An 8,751-nucleotide genomic window follows, 5' to 3' on the forward strand; every position below is an offset into this window, starting at 1 on the left:
AAATGATGAATATGCTCAAATAAAATATGCTTATGTACCGATATCTGTATTTGGCAGTACCTATCTGTGTGAAATACACAGATTAAAAATACATTCATTACAGGGACTTCCCTGATGGTCCAGTGGTGAAGACTCTACGCTCCCAACACAAGGGACCTGGGTTCAATCCCTGGTCAGGAAACTAGATCCCACATGCTGCAGCTAATGATCTAGCATGCTGCAACAAAGATCGAAGATCCCGAGTGCTACAACTAAGACCCAGCAAGTCCAGATGAATAAATATTTTTATATCTTTATAAATCTGAATTAACATAAATGTAAAAGATTTTGACGATAGAGAACCTCACTTTGAACCCCAATTAAACAAAAATGTTACACAAAAATTCTATTAGTAGACTTGTATTATAAAGTGTACTCAATTATTGTTATATTTTTAATCTGACAAGTAAAAAATAGTTTTTCTGTCTTGTTACACAAGTACCTATAATACCCTCATTTTTGCCTGTTGTCCCACCAATGCCTAAAATATGTACAATTTAGTTCTTTACAGAAAATGTTTGTCAACTCTTGCTCTAGAAAATGCAAACAAGGACTTCCCTGTTGGCCCAGTGGTTAGGACTCTGTGCTTCCGCTGCAGGGGGCATGGGTTTAATCCCTGGTCAAGGTACTATTAATAAGATCCCAAATGCCAAATGGCACTGGTTGGGGGGAGGGTACAGAAGCAAACAATTTATAGTGACATGAAGCAGATCAGTGGCTTTTGGGGGATGGGAGAGCTTGGAGAGGGGCAGGTGGGAGAGATGACAGAGGATCACAAACCTTTGAGGTAATGGATATGTTCATTATTGGGATTGTGGTAACGGTTTAATGGTTGTATACATATGTCAAAACATACCAAATTTTGTACTTTGTACAATTTATTGTATTTTAATTATACCTCAGGCTGGTTTAAAAATGAATTATTTGAGTTGATGAATTACAACGATAGTTAAATTCAGTTTCACCAATTTCTTTTTTTTTTTAATGTTTATTTATTTGACTGTGCCAGCATGTGGGATCAAGGTCCCTGACCAGGGAACAAACCTGGGTCCCCTGCATTGGGAGCTCTGAGTCTTAGCCACTAGACCCCCAGGGAAGTCCCCAGTTTCACCAATTTCTTACATGTGATTCTGGGCACTGTTTGGGAAAGAACTGGATCCTGAGCTTGGAATGTTGTTCTTTAGTTGCTCAATTGTGTCCGACTCTTTGCGACCCCATGGACTGTAGCCTGCCATGCTCCTCTGTCCATGTGATTTCCCAAGCAAGAATATTGGAGAGGGTTGCCATATCCTTCTCCAGGGGATCTTCACGCCCCAGGGACCAAACTCAAGTCCCCTGCATTGGCAGGCGGATTCTTTACTACTGAGCCACCTGGGAATCCCTATCAATTACAGCCTCATGAACAGCTACAGAGATGACAATTGTAGAAGCTTGGCATATTTCCTCTTCCTTTAATATATCCACATGTTTATTTGTATATGCTAGCCAATTTCTTTTTCTGTCTTCATTTATATTTTTATACAAGTTGTTGGGGGTTAACTTTATAATTAGTGTTTAGGTAGTAGAATATTCTGGAGGATTGTGACTTTGAGGAGTAATTCATATAACCAGCAAGTTATACAATGATGTTTCCCTCCTTTTAGGCAACAGGAAAGAACTTCACTTGTATGAAGGCTAGCTGTATTTTATATTGTGAAAACAGTGGTATAGGTGCCCTAATGTTTTTTTTTTTTTTAAAAAGGAGGGGAGCATACAAAAGCTGAGTAGCCAAAAAGCTGGCTACGTTGATGGTTATCAGTTTTTTGCCTCTCAGTTTCAAATCTACCCTTCATTGCTCTGGTTGTGGGCATATAATAGACACATTAATGCTGATGTGTAAGTAAATGAATGAATGAGAAATGGGATGGACTAGATGGTTATCGCTGGAAAGAAGAAACAGTTTTGGAAAACAGAAGTGAAGAGATAGGGACATGGGTATGAAGTGAGTCCAACTAAAAGAGAATTGGAAAGGTTGAAGGAAGAGAGAAGGTAGAAGTTGGCAGAGAACCAGAAAAGAGAAAGCAGACAGAGAAAAGAAGTCACGTGGGGAAGTGAATGAAAAATTAACTCTAAATCAGCCTGTGGCCTTTTAGGTTTGAGAGGCAGGAGGGCACTGCAGGAATGAACTCAGGTCTGAGAGGCAGAAGAGGGTATTCATGGAGAAAAGTCTGGGCTTCAGGACTGGACAAGGAATGTTCCTGAATGTGGGTTCACCCAGCCAACATCAAGAGGAAGCTGGATAGTCAGAGATTTGGGGGATACTCAAGAGATGGGTCATTTCTAAAGGATTTGAATACTTAGCTAGGGGAAGGGCTTTCTCCTTGGAACAAGTGAGTAAATTATCGGGGAGAAGAGTTTGCTCCAGAGGTTTCAGGAAACTGACTCCACTTTTTCCATCCTCCATGGTCAGGAGACTGGCGACAGGGTTTTCAGGGTGGTGATGAACCAGAGGGATATTATCGGGACTATTTTGCTGAGCATCACTATCCTGGCTGTGTGATTTTCTATATCTAAAGAATCACAGAGGTATCTGGGGTAGAGAAGGAGCAAGGTGAAGAGCCCAGAATGAGACAAGAAATAAACACTGCCACCATGGTGACATGGACTGGGAGGTTCAGGGCCGCTTGAAAAGGACTGGAATCTTGCTGCCTTTCTTGTGGAAATCCTGGGATTCTAGTAAGGGAGAGGAGAAAATTAGGCAATTGTTTATTTAAACATTTTTTAATTTATTTTACTTTTGGCTGCCCTGGGTTTTCGTTGCAGCACGTGGGCTTTCTCCAGTTGCAGTGTGCAGGAGCTGCTCTCTGGTTGCTGTGCTCAGGCTTCTCATTGCAGTGGCTTCTCTTGTTGTGGAGCATGGGCTCTAGGTGCGCAGGCTTCAGTAGTTGCGGCATGTGGGCTCAGTAGTTGTAGCTCTCGGGTCCCAGAGCACAGGCTCAGTAGTTGTGGCGCATTCCACGGCGTGTGGAATCCTCCTGGACCAGGGATTGAACCCGTGTCCCCTGCATTGGCAGGCGGATTCCTATCTACCTAGCCACTAAGGAACTCCCAGGAAATTGTTTCTTTTGAAGGAGAAACTAGCATCTAGCATCCTTACATACCCCGGTCTCCAAGATCTGAAAAGCAGCAGATGGAGGGGACAAGGAAGAAATGCCACAGAGAATTGAGTTCCTGTCCTTGCAGTGGACTTGGAAGCAGAGTCCCTGTGATCACATTGGCTGGAGCTCCCAGGAGACGGGAGTGCTGGACCCCGAAGTTCTCTGGATTAGTGGAAGGTGGGGAGAGATGAAAACATGATAGGTAAATACTGAAGTGCAAAGCCCAGCAAAGTGCGAAGGGACTGGGGGCCAGACACAGATGGGAGAGAGAGATGGGTTTTGAAGGATAGAGAGGTTCCTGGAAGGAGATGGAAGCAGTGAGCTTGGGAGCAAATGAGCTTAGTCCTTGAGGCTACATTCAGAAGGACAGAGATAAACAGGAGAGACTGGTCAAGGGAGACAAAGAGAGCCAGATCCTAGAAGTGAAAAGTGAAGAAATGCTTTTTTAAAAAAGTATTTATTTGACTGCACTGGATCTTGGTTGTGGCGCACACCATCTTTCAGTTGCAGCATGTGGGATCCGGTTCCCTGGCCAGGGATCGAACCTGTGTCCCTTGGGTTGGCAGAATTCTAACCACTGGACCACCAGGGAGGTCCTTTTTTTTACATTTTAATTGAGATCTCTGGGAACACTGGGATACATCCCTGACTGGCAGAAGTTGGTTGAAGCTGAGAAGTAGGCATCCCTTTTAGATAGGGAACGTGCTTTCCAGTTTCATGGTGCCTCTTTGCTTCACTCTGTTGTATCACCCATCTCATGCAGAATTTGAGTTTGGGATCTTTCCTCTAATCTAGCCTCTCCTTTTATAGATTGGGACGGGGGTCCCAGAAGTCCAATCACCTGCCCTTTATTAATGCTAATCAGACAAAGGCAGAGCCAGAACTCTTGTCTCCTGGGACCCTTTATTTCTTCTGCTACCAGATGCTGCCTCTTCTTGGGAAACGTTCAGGCCTTTGTGAAGGAAAACTTCCTCCATAGGATTTGTCAGGGAGATGTAGTCAAGTTTGGACTTAATCATAATGAATGTCTCCTGCTGCCCCAGCCACTCTCTTGACAAGTCTTAAGTGAGAATGTGGCCTCTTTGGTATCAGTGGAGTTGGGTAACCCTTGAATCTCAAACTGGAATTGCTTCCCAGATGTCATTGTTTAGTCACTCAGTCATGTCCGACTCTTTGCGACCCCATGGACTATAGCCCACCAGGCTCCTTTGTCCATGGGATTTCCTAGGCAAGGATACTGGAGTGGGTTGCCATTTCCTTCTCTAGATGTTGCCGACCCACGGATGGAACCCACATCTGCTGCTTGGCAGGCAGATTCTTTACCTTGTAACCTTAACTTCCCAGATATACTTGAATAAAATGCAGTGACCAATGGGGCACTGCCTAAGGACTCTCATGAGCTACAAACTCTTCACCTAATTTATCAATGAGTTTATGAATGTTTAGTATATAATTAGATGGTTTATTCTCACTCCTTTCCCTGACTTTAGGGGTATCAAATAACTTTACTTAATTAGATGTAAATTCATTATTTTTAAAATAATTTCAAACTTACAGAGACATTAAAAGGCTACTTCAAAGAACCATAATGTTTACCCAGATTCACAAACTAACATTTTGCCAATTTGCCTCATTTTCTCTGTGTGTGTATAAAGAATATCTATAACTTGAATTATTTATTTTTTGGCTGCACCACACGGCATGGGGGATCTTAGTTTCTCGATCAGGGATCAAACCTTCACCCCCTGCCTTGGAAGCACAGAATGCTAATCACTGGATCACCAGGGAAGTCCCATAACTTGAACTATTTAATAGTAGGTTCATGAGTCATGTTCCTTTGCCTATAATACATTTTAACACATCTACAGAGTTAGCACATTTAAGAAATTTATCTGCATGTAACACTTCATAGTCTATATTCCAAATTAATCAATTTCCCCACTATGTCTTTTATAGCAGTTTTGTTCAGGATTTAGGTCAGGATCAAGTAATTCATCTAGTTTTTAGTCACTTTCAGTTCAGTTCAGTCGCTCAGTCGTGTCCGACTCTTTGCGACCCCATGAATCGCAGCATGCCAGGCCTCCCTGTCCATCATGAACTCCCAGAGTTCACTCAAACTCACGTCCATTGAGTCGGTGATGCCATCCAGCCATCTCATCCTCTGTCGTCCCCTTCTCCTCCTGCCCCCAATCCCTCCCAGCGTCAGAGTCTTTTCCAATGAGTCAACTCTTTGCATGAGGTGGCCAAAGTACTGGAGTTCCAGTTTAGCATCATTCCTTCCAAAGAAATCCCAGGGCTGATCTCCTTCAGAATGGACTGGTTGGATCTCCTTGCAGTCCAAGGGACTCTCAAGAGTCTTCTCCAACACGGCAGTTCAAAAGCATCAATTCTTCAGCGCTCAGCTTTCTTCATAGTCCAACTCTTGCATCCATACATGACCACTGGAAAAACCATAGCCTTGACTAGATGGACCTTTGTTGGCAAAGTAATGTCTCTGCTTTTGAATATGCTATCTAGGTTTAGTCACTTTAGCTGCCTCTAATCTGAAACAGTTCCTCAGCCTTTGTGTTTTATGCCATGGACAGTTCTGAAAAATACAGTCATTCCTAGGTTTCTTTTCTTTTTTTTTCAGCTTTGTACGCATGTACATTTATATGTTAACAGTACGGATTTACGGATTCTTTTATTCAGTGAGCTACGCATGCACGCTAAGTCCCTCAGTGTGTCCAACTCTTTTCGACTCTATGGAATGTAGACCGTCAGGCTCCTTGGTTCATGGAATTCTTTTTGCAACCCCATGGATTGTAGCCTGCCAGGCTCCTCTGTCCATGGGGTTTTCCGGGCAAGAATACTGGAGTGGGTTGCCATTCCCTTCCCCAGGGGATCTTCCCGACCCAGGAATCAAACCCACTTCTCACGTCTTCTGCATTGGCAGGCATGTTTTTTTTTCACCACTAGCGTCACCTGGAAAGACACCAAGGAGCTATAATCATTTATTATTTTTGTTTCAATGCTCCACTTGTGCCAGATTTGTCCTCTTCAAGATGGCTGCTATGGCTCTTTGATGCCCTTATAAATGTTTTTAAACTTTATTGTATTTATTATTTTTGGCTGTGCTGGGTCTTTGTTACTACACGTGGACTTTCTCTAGTTGTGGCAGCAGGGGCTGCTCTCTAGTTGTGGTGTGAGGGCTTCTCGTTGCCGTGGCCTCTCGTTGCTGAGCAGGGGCTCTAAATCGCACGGGCTTCAGTAGTTGAGGAGCTGCTGCACGTGGGCTCAGTAGTGGTGCACAGGTTTAGTTGCTCCATAGTGTGTGGGATCTTCCCAGACCAGGGACTGAACTATTCTCCTGCATTGGCAGGAGGATTCTTTACCACTGAGCCATCGGGGATGTCCCAATAAATGTTTTTAGTACTTACTTTCTTCAAGGAGCCCTGGCTTGTTTCTGTGGGATATTTAGAAAACAAGCTCTGGGAACTTCTGTAAATATCAGTGTATCTATCTATCTAATTTTTCCCATAAATTTTATTTTACTTAAAAATTATGTATATATTATTTGGCTGCATTATGTCTTAGTTGTGGCATGTGGGATCTTTAGTTGAGGCATGTGGGATCTTTAGTTGAAGCATGTGGAACCCCTACCAGGGTCCAAACCTGGGTCCCCTGCATTGGGGGAGCATGGCATCTTAGCCCCTGGACCACAAATCCCTCCTAGAAATGTTATACTGTTGCTTTCCATTCCGGTCCCCCATTTGTGTTCATTTCTCTCAGCCCACATTTGCTGCTCCATACTTCCTCAGCAAGAACCCTAGGACCCAACCTGCCTGCACATTTACTTATGTGTTCAATCCTACAGTACACTCCAAATAGCTTCAGAATTGCCATGCCCTTACTAGAACAAACCGACCTAAGAATTCAAGGTGTAGAGATTTTTTTTTTCTTCAGCAGGTGTTTGAAAGTGACTTGAATTAGTTCCATTTTTTTTTCTGTTTTGCCCTTCAGGGTGTTATTTTTTACTCATCTACAATAGAGTTGGGTTCATTTATTTACATCTGTATTCAGATTTTAGGTACTCTGTTGATTTAATTGAGTATGTTGACCATTAACATTACTTGAAAAGCCAAAACTATATGAAAAGGCTCAAAGAAGTGTCTCCCTCTCCCCATTCAGGGTTCTGTTGTTTCCCCTCAACAAGAGGGATGTAACCCAACAACCAAGGAACCGTTATTTTTCCCTACCCCTCAAGGGTGCCTGATTTTATTAGTTTTTGGTTTACTCTTCTTCTTCTTCCTTGCAAGAATTTGTGGATACGTTTCTGTTTTATTTCCCCTTCTTCTTGCATACAAGGAAGCACTCTTTACACTTTCTTCACTTAAATCCTGGGAATCACTCCAGAGCAAATCATAGTGATACCATTTTTCTTTTTAAAAAGTACCTATTCATTTGGCTGTACCAGGTCTTAGCTGAGGCACTTGGGACATTTAGTTGTGGCATGTGAGATCTAGTTCCCTGACCAAGGATCGAACCTGGGCCCCCTGCATTGGGAGCCCAGACTCTTAGCCACTGAACCACCACGGAAGTCCCTATCATTTCTAAATAGTATGTAAGATGACAATATTTCATTCATTTATCAATTTATTGAATGACTGTGCCAGCCACTGAGCTAGACAGGAAGGAGAGAGAAATGAGTAAAATATCGCCCCTTACCTTAATGATCTCAGGCTCCAATAGAAAGCGAAATCATACAAACAAACAAACAGCAGCAACAACCATCACAGTGCTCTGGGAACTTAGAGGAGGGAGTCAATAACAAGTTGTTCAAAAGGACTAACACCTGAGCTTGAATAATGAGAACTAGGTGAATAAACAGCACTTTCAAAGGCAGAGTTGAACAAGGGCAAGGCAGGTTGCAGAAATTAGAGTTTAATGGGCTGAAACATAAGAGTGTGGGAGCAGTATGTGAGTGGGGAGACGGGAGCGCCCATAATGCTGCTGAAGAGGTGGCCTGGCACCACGTGGTACAGTTAATGCCAGGAAAAGCTGGACAGTTATTCAGACACTCAGGAGACATGGTCTTCAAAATAACACTTGAATCCATTCACTTCACAGGTATTTAACGGACTGCCTGCATTATGCCAGGTACCACAGAAGGAGCAGTAAGAGTAAGATCTCAACCATTAGGGAGCAGATACCAGCTTCCCTGCTGACTCAGACGGTAAAGAATCCACCTGCAACTCGGGAGACCTGGGTTTGATCCCTGGATTGCGAAGGTCCCCTGGAGGGCATGGCAACCCACTCCAGTATTCTTGCCTGGAGATTCCCCAGAGGAGAGGACCCTGGCAGGCTACAGTCCATGGGGTCGTGAAGAGTCGGACACGACTGAGCGACTAAGCACACACACCAGCAGTAAAACAGAATGGAAGGAGCTCACAGAATAAAGGGGGGGGAAACTGCTGGCCAAACAGCAGTTTGGGGAACCCCAAACTCTCAAAACTAGGAGTGAGGCTGGGTGAAGGAGCACTTCTCAAAGAGTAAGACAGACTTTTAGCTAAGTATGTGCATGTTCAGGGGAGAG

This window comes from Bos indicus x Bos taurus, chromosome 25 (genome assembly GCF_003369695.1).
Source record: "Bos indicus x Bos taurus breed Angus x Brahman F1 hybrid chromosome 25, Bos_hybrid_MaternalHap_v2.0, whole genome shotgun sequence".
Classification (NCBI taxonomy): Eukaryota; Metazoa; Chordata; class Mammalia; order Artiodactyla; family Bovidae; genus Bos; species Bos indicus x Bos taurus.